General features: G+C 35.4%; 1 protein-coding gene across 20 annotated transcripts in view; it reads left to right on the forward strand.

Annotated features, from left to right (window-relative positions):
• The window catches only part of Rbms3 (RNA binding motif single stranded interacting protein 3), a 1,055,032-nt gene that overhangs the window by 778,841 nt on the left and 260,406 nt on the right, over nt 1–15,785 (forward strand). The gene's annotated exons all lie outside the window — the stretch shown is intronic.

Below are 15,785 nucleotides of genomic sequence, written 5' to 3' on the forward strand. Positions count from 1 at the left end.
TCTCCTCAGTGTTATAAATGTGTTAGGTCAAATTAAGTCTATAAAACCAATTTTGGGATCTTACAGGGTTCCTGAACATCTGCATTTACATCTTACCACTACAGTTTTACATTAAAACCTAACAAGTCAGGTCACAAATATAGATGTCTAATATCAAATTGATAGTGCCCAAAGGAAAGTTTTATTACTGCCCCCCTCAAATTTGGCCTTCCATGTCTTCTATCAAAATAAATAGTAACTGTGTGGGCAAAGATGAAAACATCAAAATCTTGAGATAATCCCTGAATTTTTCTTTCTCTAATTCCTCACATCCTGTTAGAAAGAAGATACTCTTTACTGCAAAACAGACTTTTTACTCCACTTTTCATCACGACCATCTCTACCACTATTCTCCTGATCTATTGCAACAGCGTCCCAGCTAATGGGAGCCTCACACCATTTCTTAGCCCTCTGTGATTCTTCTCTTATACACAAGTTTATTTCTAAAACAAATCTGATATGTCTTTCCCCAATGAAGATGTCCATAGCATTCCATTGCACTTAAGAACACAGTTCCAGTTGCAATGCAGGTCCCACACGGCCCTCCATGCTAGGACATGGCCCCATCCATCTGTGTGGTAGCATTCCTGCCTGCCATGAACTTGACATCTTTGATCCCTCCACATCAGCCACACTGGACTTGTTTCTTCCTTCAGTACACACAAAGCTCTTTCCTGCCTGAGAAGCATTGCCTTTCTGTCTTCTGGGACAGAGGATCCTTTGGATTTTGTAATATTTTTCTTTTCAGTTAATCTGAAAATGATTAGTTTGCTATGTAAATTGTATCATACTTAGTTATTATGATTATTAATCTGTCATTTTTAAAGGTTCATAATGAAATAGAAATGGAAGGGAAAAAAATAAAGGGAGCTGTGATTTCTATCCCTGCTGCCCTTCCTATTTGTCCTCTGTGATATCTGACTTCCTCTAGTCTAATTAGGTACAATTTTCAGAAATTTTTGTAATAAGTTAAACACAATTTCCTATAAAGAGACATATTTTGACTTAGTATTGCCTTTAGAGTGAGATTCTGAAATTGATGCATTTACTTATTCCCTCAAGTCCTAAATTGCAGTTTATTTCTCATTTACTTGAGGAAAACAGTAGAGACAGGAAACTCACAAATGTTTAGAGGCAATTAAGACTAGGAGGAGGAAAAATACTAACATCAGTGGCGCTTCCTTTTAATACTTACAGTAACCCTGAGGTAGTTGTATCATTCTTTTATGAGGAATAGTCAAAGACTAAAGGAGGCGAATTCACTCATCCAGAATTGGAGCACATGTATGGATTATACTATTTTTTGTAAAGCTTTTCTAAGTTTGAAATTATTCAAAAATAACAGCTAAAACATCTGCAAAAATAAAATAAACAAGCTTTTAGCTTTGATAGCCAAACTCCATACAAAAGAAGGAAGTATTCATTATAAATACTTCATCTTACAAAAGAAACATGAAGACTGTACATTTTGGAGTCTTGCATTCAAACTGTGCTCTCTCAAAACAAAAGGAACACAAATGCATGTCATTCAGCATCTGCTTCCCAGATACTGTGTGGTTATCATACTCAATGCTTCAACAATATCTGTTTGGTTTGTTGGTATATTATTAGCTCATAGGCTCTTCTAAAGGTTTCATAAGTACCTATCCATCTATCCTTCTATAAAATTACATGTACAAAAGGGAAAAGAGTTTCTGGATTTGAAAGCAGATTGATCATAAAATTCCCTAGTAGTTTTTCAGTGTTTTTTGGTATCCTTCTCACTAACATATGTGGAAACAATTTTTAAGGATTCATGAATTACCCATGAGAATGCATGCATTTGAAACTTTCCATTTTAGGGTAAATTTTTAAAAGAAATATGAAAGCATGTTTAAGATGATCTGGATAGCCAGTTGATGTCGCTTCCAGTAGCTGTATCCAGTAGCTATATCTCTGTATTTACATCTACTATCACATGATGACAAGGAGGTCAACTCTCATGGTCTGGGTCTAATGAGGAAGAAAGAAGACAGAGGCAGACTTAATAAGTGAAAGATGCTTTTAAGCCAAATGAAAGCTGATACCCAGGCAAGCTTTGGTCAGTTGAAGTTTTCATGGAAAAAAAAAAGTGGTAGACCAATCAGAATGTCTTATGACACAAAGAAAATAGCCTCTGAATTTCAGAACTATTTAGTGTAGCAGCAGTCAATACCATGTACAATCCAAGTGGCCACTTAGATTTTGCAAATCCACATTATCCATAATACTAAATTAATGTTTAATTGAATTGTGTTGATTGTACAAATTTGCTCTTATGTTACTTTAAAGTGTGTTTGGTTTAATAGTTGCTTTTAAGCTACAAGCAGAAGTATTTATAACTTATTATAGACTTGCACATGTTTAAGAGCTCTTTAATAAAACTCAAATCAATATGGGATGTCTCATGTATATTTATATATGTTATATATAGTGATAAATAAACAATGGTATATATGTAATAACATTATGTATTGGCATGACAGAAACTCTATTTCACAGATAATTCTTTGTTGTAACAGACCTTCCTGTGCATGTAGAATGCCAGCAGTAGCTTCTTAACTAAAATTGTGACAAATAAAAATATGTCCAAATATTGTCCACTGTTCTCTGGGAGAGGGGGTTCTAAATTGCCATGCTTCAGAATCATTGGTCTATGCATTCATCAAATAGAACAACCACTGCCTTCTCCCATGTGTGCATGAGATTGCAAACTCACAAAAGCATGGTCTTTGTGTCTCTAAATGAGGAAATGATCCTGATAGTGTGCCTGTAGGTTACATTATGATGAGCATATCTGGCAGGGCCAGGTAAATATTGTGGTGGTAGAAGAGAATTATGCCTACATTTAAAGAAAAGTTATCTGGTTCCTTTTTATGCACTATGGCTTATAGATACCTAGAGTTCAGTTTGAATCTCCATCTTCCTTTTTTTCTGTACAATCACCTAAGCAAATGTGTTACTTAAAACCTTGAATGGTTGACCATGGGCTAATAGCATAAATATGAATCAAATAAAGGGACACTCTACAAGGTGTTGAGTATGATAGTTATGCAGTATCAGGGGAAGCAGAACTTCCATGCTCTTGTGTCCTTCTGTCTTTAAAGAATATAGTTTGAATACATGACACATGACACAGTCTACAGTATTCGTGTTTCTTTTATGAGATGAAGAATTTATGATGAATACTTTTACTTTATTGGATTTTGATTATCAAAACTAATAGCTTATTTACTGTATATTTTTTGCAGATGTTTTAGCTGTTAGTTTTGAATAGTTTCAAACTTACAAAAAAGTTGCAAAAATAACATAATAATGCTTCTCCCCTGATTTCCTATGTATTAATATCTCCCACATCTGCTTTATCATTTTCTCTGTAAATAAGCACATTACTGTTGTATTTTCAAGATATTTGGGAATGACTATATATTTTATTTCCCTTGATCCACAAATATTTTTTTTCTTATGTCTTAATAACAAGGACATTTGTTAGTCACATAGCCACACAGTAAAATAATCAATAGCAATAAGTTAATATCAATACAATAGAAACATCTAATCTACAAAATTTGGTGAAAGTTTATCTCAGTGGTGTTCTTTATAATGAACAAAAATTGGGGGAGGATTAGTCTGCAGCAGCCTTTCGTCCTCCTTCATCTTTTCATGACACCACAGGCCAGTGTTTGTACAGAATGTCTTTTCCTTCGGTCTGTCTGATGCTTTCCAGTAGCTAGATTCAGGTTATGCATTGCAGGAAGGAAGTCCAAGATGCTGTGGTGTCCTTCTCAGTGTATCATATTAGGAGGCACACAGTATAGATCACCCCATTCTGATAGTTACTTTGATCACTGTTGGAGGTGATGTCTGGCAGGTATCTCCATGGAAAAGGTACTCTGTTTCCTCTTGGAATGAGTGAATATCTTGTGGGAAGGTTGTGAGAGATGATGCACATTTCCTAGTTCTCATCAAACTTTCATCACTAGTTTTGACACCCAATGGAAATTCTTACCTAAATCTGTGATTACCCTTATGGGTGTTACATGGTAATTTTCTAATTTCAACATTCCTTCCACGTTTATTAGTCATCATTCTAGTTGAAAAAATAGTTTTTTTTCTTTCTTTTACTTATTCACTTATATATGAAGGAACTTATACATTCTTATTTTATAGGTTAAAATCATTGCTAACATTTTGCATATGGATGACCATTTGGTTATATATTCCTAACATTTGTTATGAATGTTGCTCTAAGAAGATCAGGTAAATGATCCATATGAACAAATCACTTTCTCCTCCTTCTTAACACAGCATATTAGCTAACTTTGCAGTCTTATTCAAGTATTAGGGTAATCCAGCCAAGAAGCAGTTGTCTCCAAGGCTGGGTGCCAGTTCTGCCCCAGTGATTCATTGAAGTGGAGCTGAAGGAGCAGAAGTCACTCTCTCCTTGGAATCCAGGAGCATTTTATTGTTCTTAACTGTGCTGAGCATGCCAATGACTCTGAAGCTAGAGGAAAAAAAGACTCTTAATGAGTTTCAGCATTTTAATGTACTGCAGGTTCCCAATTGTATGAATTTAAGAAGCTTAGCAATTCGGTATCTTCTGAATAATAGCATTTATTTTATACTCTAAATACTCCTGGGGAAGTCTGACTAACATTGTAGCTTCTTTGGTGTAATAGCTTTGGTGGACTAATTGACTTGAACAGTGGAATTGTTCCTCAAAAAAAAAAAAAAAAAAAAGCCACACAGTTTTGATTAATGAGCCTAGTAATAAATCATTAATCTTTTTAGCTCATAAATGATAGGAACACTGTTATGTTTCCCACCCTGTAATATATTACTAGATTCTCTTGCTGATACAGTGGCCACGTTTTAAGAATCTCATCAATTTAATATGCCCACCTTCACATAATTTAATATAATGTCTCATAAGTTTGAAGTTATAAGAGATGCAAAAGGATAAATCCTAAATAGTGATAATTGTTTTTTTTTATGAACATGACTTACATTTAGTTAGTAGCTGTCCTTTTGCAATGTTCAAAATTTCTTTATGTAATAATCATTATAGAAATAACTAGTCACTGAGCTTCTCTTATATATCTGGAACTTTACTACATTTTTAGTATAGTGTATCATTGCATTCCCTCAATAGCCCTCTGAGGTTACTCTTATTATCTTGATTTTATAGTGCAGGAAATATATTGAGAACTCTCAATAACTAGCTCATGTCATAGAATGTGTTAAATTGGGGTTATTAGGTCACTATCTGTTCACACACCATGCTTACCCAACCAAATATGGAGAACATCATTGTTTGTTGAAATGGAAATATACAGTTATATAATATAGACAACCCAAATTGGCATTTGGAGTTGTCTTGGGGCTTAACATATCGGGGGGGGGGGTTATTCTTCAGAATTAATTTTTATGCTCTTCATGTAGCTGAGGCATCATTTAGAAATAATTTAGGTTTGTTTAATCACCATTTTGAGGAAAATAGAATTTCAAGCTATGGACCGTAAGATTTAAGAGGCAGAGATCTACATTCTTGGTTGCGCCAATGTGTTAGCTAATGAGAAATAGCACTTTATTATTGCAATTTTGTTATAAGCTCTCCAGTAGGCTGAGATCTCTATGATGGGCAGGGATTATAGCCTGTGATATCTGTGTCCTTGGGATGTAGCTCAGTGGTAGGCACACACTAGAAGTTGAAAAAAAAAAAAAGTTAAATCAGTGAATGAATGAATAGTCAACAGCAAATACGTGAATGATCCATTTAGTAAAGAGCCCCACACAAGTAAATCAAAATGATTTTGAATTGGATTAGTGATGTGACCATGAGAATCTCCAATTGCTCAAGCATGCTGGTCTGCTGAATCACATGATAGAAAGCCTGAAACTGAGCAAAAACTGATATGAGTGTATTTCTTTCTCCTTGATACGTAGGCAGTCTTGGTGAAATCATTTAATTTGTTATTGAGTTACATTAAGAATTAAATGCATCTCTCTCCCACTGATGAGTTTTTAAAAACTTACAAATAATATAGGTGTCAAAAGCTGGCAATGAGTATGGCAGATACCCTGTGAAAGTCAAAATAGTTGGCCTTATTTGAACATCTTAACTCACTGCTGTACCTCCTCAGAAAGGTATGAGGCAGAAACAAGATAGTAGCACCTAAATAAGTTCCTCCTCCATTTCACCCTACCTTGTTGGCTGTTTTCATTGTGAGAAGCACACACCCTACACACCTGACACCACATTTCCTTCTTCTCTTTGGTGGCCTATTAAGCATCACAGGACACCAAATGTTTTTCAGGCTGTTCAGATTGTCTTTGGAAACACTAGAATTATGTAAGAGCAAAAAACACTATCCTTCACTTAAATGGACAGAATTTTAATAGGCAACTGAATTTATGTTTTTGTATTTTTAAATAAAATCCCAATCTAGAATTGACTGCTTCGTCTATAACATGGGAGATGTACATGGCTTAGATTCAATTCCTGTTGAATTGACACTAGGGAATTTTAAAATAAAAGTAGATTCAAGCAAAACAACAGCATATTTGTGTACAAAAATATTGCTTTTCACTTTCTATGTACTGAACATATGCTTTCAAATTTCTGTAGTAGAATATAGAGGAAAATTAAGCAGGTTTTTTTTTTTTTTTTTGGTAATTTGGGAAATGATATTGCTCTGGCCTTACTAGGAAGATGGATTCTCTTTTGCTAACTTATCTCCCCAGCATGATTAAGATTTCTATGCTTAGGAAGATGAATTATGTAGCTGAGTGGTTTGTACTTAGAATACCTGTACCAAACCATCCAACAATGGATCCTTCATTTGGATCTCTCAGAAAAAGTTGTGAGCCAACCACTAAATATACCCTTTATGGCATCCTATTCAAATCAATTAGGATTTGATTTCTGTTTGAACTTCGGAGCAGCTGCATGACCTTGGGCAATTCCATAGCTTCATATAACTCCAGCTTTCTCACATATAAAATGGGCAGGTTAATAGAATCTATCTCAAGGGTTATTTTAAGGAATAAAAATATAATGAATTTAAATGACTTTATAGTGCGTGGCTTATTTTTAAACCCTGAATAAATACTAGACAATATCAGGCAAAAAGAAAAAAACGATAATATTACTATCCTAATTTCATTTTGTAAAATTACATTAATATTAATCCCATCTGACAATATATTTAGCATATTTGCCATGAAATATTTGGGATACAGCTATATTCAAAATATTATTCATTGTTAATCAGAAACTCAAACTTGATGGAATATCTTACATTCTATGAAGCATCCTTAATTTTGTAGGACCTAATGTCTGTCACTTGAGCTCTGTTACATAATCCCCAGAACCACCACTGGTGCTGTGTTCCTTGGGTGTCATTTTCATACCACAATGAGAATGGTTGTCCTTGAGTGGAACTTCAAGTCCCGTGCGTCTTTAACATCTCAGTGATACATTTGTGTGTGTTTGCTAAATATAAAGCCAAGTCTTGGTCGGTCAATCTAAGTGTCATACTCTAGGCAGAAAATACAAAAATAATTACCCCGTTCTACCTCCCTTCCCTTCTCACTTCTCTCCCTGATCTAGAGTTCATGTATTCCTCCCATGCTCCCTCTCCCTTGCCCACTATGCATCAGCCTCCTTATATCAAAGAAAACATTTGGCATTTGGTTTTTTGGGATTGGCTAACTTTACTTAGCATTGTCTTCTACATGTATGAAGACACGAATTGGTGTGAATATACTATGTATACAACCAGAGGTATGAAAAATTGTGTTCTATATATGTAATAAGAATTGTAATGCATTCTGCTGCAGTATATAAATAAAAAAATTTTAAAAAGAAAATACAAAAATATTCTGCATCTGTTCTCTTTTTATATGTGCTATGATGATTATTCTTAATGAAGTTAGTAATGTATCATAGTGAACCTACGACTACATTTATGCCATTTCCTTAGTTGCATAGTTTAAAGGAAGATCATGGTCATTATCAACAAATCAGATGACAACTATCCATCCCAGAGTTCACACAAGGTGGATAAAAATAGAGATTCTGGAGCCCCTTTAGAGCAGTGAATTAGACTGAGGAAATATATGATTTGCTTACAATATCGAGTAGCTCTTTATAGTTTGGGGGCCAAGAGTACAAAAGCATACATCTTTGTAATATTATAATATAGAACAATAAACTATAGAGAGATCTCAATATATACAATTTTAATTTAGCATTTTCTCATGAGAGAAACCATCCCATCAGGGCTGATACCTGGTGATACTCAGATGAAGGTCATGAGGGACATGTGGAGGGAGAAGTCAAGGAAAGCCAGGAGCCCAGTGTGGCTCCCTGTTCCAGCCCCACAGGTGACTCAAGATCAGTCCTGCAGATTCTAGGGACCCCTTTAATAACTTACAGTTCACATCCATTTGGGGTTGTTCAGAGGGTCTAGAAATGAAAGCAAGCCCCAGACTTAAAGCATAATGCCCTTGAGCAGTGACCCAGGCTGTCAGGAGCACAGGTCGCTGTTTCACAATGAGAACTCTGCTGTTTCTTCTCCAGAATTAAACCCTCTGATTGAACTTGACCTTGGACACGACCTCTCACTGCCAATGTCATGTTCACATTGTATGTGGAATAATTAAAAGCTTCTCCTTAAAAATGTATTTCTTAGGAATATTATTCTGTCTGTTGTTTGGGAAGGAAAAACTGACAGTATTTCTCTAGTACTCCATCACTATGCAGAGCTAGCAAAAGAGAAATCAGGTCCGTCTTGCTGTGGACACATATGGTAACTAAACTTCTCTTAGCAAATGAGAAAGAGAGTGTGTTTACCAGGCACCATTTGAGGGTGCCACTTCTTGGCAGGGATTCTTCCTCTTCCATTTGATCTTTAATGTATTTCCTAGTATGTTTTATTTAGAAGCATTCATCTTAGGATAAAGCTATGCATCTCACTTCACCTGGTCAAAGGCAGTGTCTTTGTGGCCAGGGAATGTAAAAGTCTCAGTATGAAGTCAGAGGTGAATATTTGTCTTTATTTTAATTGTTAATTGTCATACAGTATGGTAACACATGCGTTCATTACCGTAGTCTGGGTTCTCCATAGAAATGGAACCAATAGGATTGAAATCTCTCTTTCTTTCTCATATGGAATTAACTCATTACAGAGATTACAGAGGCTGTCAAATCTAAAAACCTAAAAACCTTCCTTTGGAAGCCTTCCTTTGGAAATCCCAGGAAAGCTGTGTCTATAGCTTCAGTCTAAAAACAGGTGGGCCCAAGACCTAGGAAAATCCAATGTTTCAGTCTGGGTCTGAAGGTAGGAACAGAAAAGATCCCAGATCAATGTCAGTCGGGAAGGAGGGATTCTCTCTTAACTCCCAGGAGGGGTAGGCCTTTTATTTTACAATGATCTTCACCTGGTTGGATGTGACCCACCCACACTGGAAAGTCAATCTGCACTACACAGTCTATCCATTTAAATGTCAAACTCACTCAAAAATACCCTCACAGAAACACCCAGAACACCATTGGACCAAATATCTGGGTACTCTCTGACAAGTTAAGTTGGCACACGAACTATCGCATGTGCATGTTACTGAAACAAGTATGGGCCAAATAGCAGGCTTGCTCCAGGTCTCATCTAAAGGTGGCCTTGCCTCTAGGAGACCAGTACCAAGCATGCAGATAATATCACCAGAAAGGAGAGGACAGCTTTGTACAAAGTTACAGTTAAAAAATTTCCAAAATAGCTGACGCCTTTTAACAGTGAGTTGACAGTGGAATGTTGTTTTCAGAGTGAGAGAAAACATTTAGCTTTATTATCATTCATTTTTAAGTTGCTACAGCCTTTGAAATAGACTCTTCCGCTAAAATCCAATTGCTCCTCTGTCTCCACATTAATTTTCTGTTCTGGAAGTGAGATCCATTGAACAGCAATATTTATAGGCTGTCTTCAGAGTTGCAGAACAAAGAGCACTAGATCAAGAGTCAAAAGACCACTTCACCGTATAGCTTATTTACTTACCAGCCATGTGACCACTCACAATACCCAAAACACCTTTAGTGTTAGTATCCTACATGGTAGGAGAGATAAAATGGTCACATGGTGTAAAATGACTCTGGGATACTTGGAATATTGTGAATCTCTTCTCTGGATTAAGTAATATGATAACCTTCCATCTGCTTGAACATCATTCTCAATGTTTCTTTTTTTCACTTATTAAATTTACTTTCAACCAATAGATAAAAACATTAACATTTCCATATTAAAAGGGGTAAAATGTAATGTTTTGATACATGCATGCCTTTTGTAGTGTTTATATCATGTTAAACCCATCAGTTTCTCAAACATTTATTATCTCTTTATGGTGAAAGCATTCAAAATCCTTTCTCCTAACTTTTTGAAATGCACAGTACATTCTTGTGATAGCCCCCCTACTGTCCCTAGCACACCAGAACTACTTGCTTCTATGTAACTGAAGCTTATATGCATAGATCAACACCTCCATCCATCCCACCCACCTACTCTTCCGAATCTCTGCTGTTCTCAACTTCTATGAGGTCAGCTATTTTAGATGGCACACATGAGTGAGATCATGTGGTTCTTTTCTTTCTGTGCCTGACTTATCTCAACATAAGGATTATAAGTTCCATCCATGTTGTCACAAATGACAGGATTTCATTCTCTTTGATGGCTGGATGGTATTCCATGGTGTGTAGGTAACTACTGAAGTGAGGAGATATCTCATTGTGGTTTTTTTAATTTTAATTTTTTGTGGTACTGGGTACTTGACTCCTGAGTGCTCTACTACTGAGTTATAGTCCCAACCTTTTCTTTTGATTGTTTGAGACGTCTCACTACATTACTTTGGCTATCCTTTTATCCTGAATTATTCCCGCCTTACCCTCCTGAATGCCTGGGATGACAGGCGTGCACCCCCATGCCTAGCTCAGTCTGTTGTTTTTTTTTTTTTTTAAATGCTCATAGTCTCATGTTTGCCTCAAAGTTGCTTCAACTCCCCTCAGGATATTTCTGGATGTTTTGTTACCCCATTTCAGACTAATTTATCTTGAGATATTTGTCTACAAAATAGTTTTAAAAAAGACTGTAATTCAGTTGTACACAATTTTGTGGTTAAGCAGGAAATGGTAATACATAAAGTAAGAAGGCACTAATAGCCTACTAACACCCATGTGGTGTATGACAGGAAAAAAATATGAATAGAGTTCTCTAAGCCAATGATACTCAGGTTTGCCCACAGTGAAGTATGGACAGAAATTGAGAGCAAGCACTTGAAACCTTTTAGACAATTTGACATTAGCATGACATCTAATCCAAAAGGTAACATTGTGTCTGTTGAATATGATAATAAAAAGTTGCCACTTGCATTTTTAAAATTGTTTAATTTTATTTTCCATCAGTTTTGTTTTTATTATGTTTTTATGAATATTGATCCATGACAGATTGGAAGTAAAAATGGCCCCCAACTGTGGTAGCTTGAGAAACATTGCTCTAAAATCTCTCTCGTTACCAGTAAGTGCTTCCTGGATGTTTAAGTGTAGTCTCCCTAGATGCCTAACAAAAAAGTTTATTTTGGGCTCATGGTTTCAGAGGTCTCAGCTCATGGTTGACCAACTCCATTCCTCTGGACCCAAGTAAGGCATCACAATATGGCAGAAAGGGGTGGTGGAGGAAGGCTTTTCAGCTCCTTGCAGCCAGAAAGCAGAGAGAAAGAGGAACCAGGACAAGATACACAATATACAAAGCCATATTCCCAATGACCTACTTTCTCCAAACACATCCCCCCTACCAATAGTGAAAACTCAGTCATCTATCCAAATTACTAATCCATCAAATGGATCAGTCCACTAATTAGGCTACAGCTCTCATAACCTAATAGTTTCACCTCTGAAATATCTATCGCATGAGTGTATTGAGAGGATATACCTGGTATCCAAAACATAATGAAGGTTAGGAGCTCTTTAATTCTCCATAATTCATGCTCATTGGTGAATAATCAAAAACAAATATACCAAGAAATACAGAGACATTAATTTTTGTCTGTACTAACAAACCTTGAAATCACAACCTGCTGTTAACTATTCATGGGGTTTAAGAGTAAAGTCAGTGTCATAAATAGACAGAAAATATCTGCCCAGCTATAAAAGGACATGGCTCTATTACTAGCCTATTACCAACTAGTTGAATGGCCTTCGAAGTCATCGCCAGTCCTCTAACTTCTGTTTTCTCCATTTGCTTAATGACAGGCATGGGCAAAACATCCCCTTAATTCTGGATCCATGTATTCTTGAAATATTAAGATTTTAAAAAATTAAATTAAAACATTCTTTTAGATTACAGTTATCACATGAGAAATTCTGAAAAGTTAAAAGTGTTCCTTGGTTCAGAGTGCTAATCAATCTTTTGAAAATGACTATCCATTTAAAATAAGTCATATGTGTAAATAAAATGGAAAGTAAAAATATAAGGATATATTGTATTTAAAAGTTTATTCCAGGTAAGTCTTAAATTCTACTGTCAACTAAATTCAAGACTAATACTGCATTTCAAAGGACAGAATTACTTAATAACACCACACAAAGTCTTATTCTTTCTGCGAATACAAATTAAGGAATGACCCCATCCAATGCTATATTGTTGCTCTGAATACAAATTAAGTAATTGGTCTTGTTGTTTGAATTTGGAATCAAAAAATAGCCTACTGGGCAATCCCTTATGTATTAAGCTCTGTATGTTTATGGCACATCTTTGAGTCACTGCAACGAATTCAACATATAGGGAATTAGGAAATGGATTTGAATAAGGATAAAGTAATGTAGTACTGCCTAGGGACAATGACAAAATCTGATAGCATTCAGGGACACTGGGGTTGACTGCTTGTGATTATTTAGCTTCATCAAAGGCAAAGGGGTGCAGAATATGGGACAAATTCCAACCCATTCATGGGACTGCCATGTGTTGTGGTCCCTCCTTGGTATGTTCTGATTAATGCAGGATTTTCCAAGCAAATATTTTTCATGGAACTTGAGCAGATCTTGATGTGTAGGACTCAGAAATCATAACTCCCACAAAAGTTATTCCCTTTTCTCAGTTCTTTCTCAATTCTGATTCTTCCCAGTTGGAGGGAAAAAATACAACTCAGTCTGGTGCTAATATGCTTCTAACACCTCTCTTAATTAAGAATCCCCTTTGTAACAGAGAGAGAAAGAGAGTTAACCAGGAGTGTCAAAGCCTTCTGCAAACAAACAGTTTCTTGCTATAATTTAATAACACTAATTCGTTTGCTGTTCTTATAGTAACCTTCTATTTATGGCAAGTGTTGCTGGCTTTTAAGTTATGGTAGCAACATACAGTTATGTTTTTAAATGAGTTTATTCAAGCCCTACAGGTATTTTGATTTAGAGAAAACTTTTAAATAAATAGTACATGACAGGCAAAACATTTCTAAGATGTGATATGCAAATGATTGAAGCTTGGTTTGTAACAGTGGGCTGGTAGAAAATACCCTGAGCAGGAAGATAGGAAACTTGGTCACATCTAATTCTAACTCTCTCACTAATTATCAGATTGTCCTTGGGCAAGATGATGAATCTTTCATGCCTCCATCTCCTCATTATCCAATAAATATTGTGAAATTTGCTAAACTACATTTGAAGTGATGATGTGAAGATTAAAATTGATGGATAGTGAAAAACTATAAAAGTTGAAAGTTTTATGTACATAAGGTTTATTATTATGTATCTGAAACATCACTTTTTTTTCTTTTTTATTACCCAAGTGCTTGCCCTCAAAAAAAAAAAAATGCCCCACAACTATTTAGGAAAAGATAATATTATCTTTTAAATTTTAAAGATAATATTATCTCTTTTTCTAAGATCATGAAATTTACTGGTGGTAGTGATAGTGGCTAGTGTGGGGGTGGAGAGAAAGTGAGATCATGAGTACAGTTACTTCTACATATATACCATTCCAAAATATTAATCTGTAATTGTTTTTTAAATAAAGAATATATGTTCACTTTTACCCTGGTGCATAGCACACACCTGTTAATCCCAGGAGCTTCTGAGGCTGAGGCAGGAGGATCATGAGTTCAAAATCATCCTCAGCAAAAGCAAGGTGCTAAGCAACTCAGTGAGATCCTATGTCTAAATAAAATACAACAAACGGCTGGGGAATATGTGGCTCAGTGGTCAAGTGCCCTGAGTTCAATCCCAAGTACCAAAAACCAAAAAGGAGTATATATTTATTTTACTATTTTACATGGTGACAAACAGCTTAAAAGTAAATTATGTTTAAAAAAATGAACCCAATAATAGATCTTATTCATCTTAGGTCATAATATTTTAATTAAACCTTATCTGAATATTTAGAGGTATTAAAAATAATGGTATTTTGTTTTGTACCAAAATTGTTTTCGAACCTGAATAAAATATTTGGAATCTTGTTTTTTGTACTTTTTCACTACATTTGAAGTAGCAAATTTTCTATTAGTAGGATATCATCTCATCACAAAAGATATTTTATCATTACTTAATGCCATTTCCTATAGACTTCAGAGTTTCTTTTCCCAATTTAAATATCTTGTTGATACTTGAATTTAGTTGTTGTTTGTTTAAAATATAATGATCCAATTAAATGTCTGATACATTTTTATATTAATGATTAATCATGTCATCATGGCTGTCTTGTGTTTTGACAATACAACTAAGTTTCAACATATGTCCAATTAAATTTGAAATCATTCACATATAAATTAGAGAATATTCATTCATTGAATACTAGCAATTGTGATTTATTTCCCCATTCTATTAAGCAAGGCTTACTTAAGCAGTATTGCTGCTAAATTAGAAATGATAGACATCATGATTTTATTTGCATAGAAATATTCATGCTTGGTCTAGGACAGCAATTCTCAAACTTGAGCAGCTATCAAAATCACCTGGAAGGCTTGTCAAAACCCAGTTTGTTTGACCCTCACTTAGATTTCTGGTTCAATAATTCTAGGTAGGGCCGGAGAATTTGTGTTTCTAACAAACTCCCAGGTGAAGCTAAGGGGGATGCTATGGTTCTGCTACCACACTGTGAGACCCTCTGGTCTAGGAAAAGGCAATAGCAGAGTGAAGAAGCCATGGCTAGATGATAGGCCAAGATATCTGCTCTGGCTTTGAAACTTGTAATCTGTGCCATGTGGACAACTTAGGGATAGATTTTTATCATCCATAAAATGGTAATTTATTTTTTGAGACTATTGAGTGAAATAATGCGCATAAGTGCTAAGAACAATACCTCAAAGGCAATCCCGATAATTAGAGGTGATGATAATTAGACTGCAAATAGTAACAATAGTGGCTGGAAAACAATCCAGTAGCACCATGCCCCATATGTTGTAACACTTTCTTGGGTTTTAATTATCTGTGGTCAACCACAGTCTAAAAAATAGTAAATGGAAAATTCTAGAATTAAGTTCATAATAATTAATTAATAAAGTTTAAAGTGCAATCACAATGAAATCTTTTTCTATCCTGCCTTGTCCTGTCTCTCTGTCCAGTGTATCCATGCTGTATATGCTACTCGCTCTCATTAGTGGCTGTCTCAGTTATCAGATCAACTTTGGCAATATTTAGTAGTTTGTTCTACTAAATAATGGCCTCAATGCACAAGAATGAGTAGTGATGCTGA

The sequence above is a fragment of the Marmota flaviventris genome, chromosome 1, assembly GCF_047511675.1.
Source record: "Marmota flaviventris isolate mMarFla1 chromosome 1, mMarFla1.hap1, whole genome shotgun sequence".
In the NCBI taxonomy this organism is placed as follows: domain Eukaryota; kingdom Metazoa; phylum Chordata; class Mammalia; order Rodentia; family Sciuridae; genus Marmota; species Marmota flaviventris.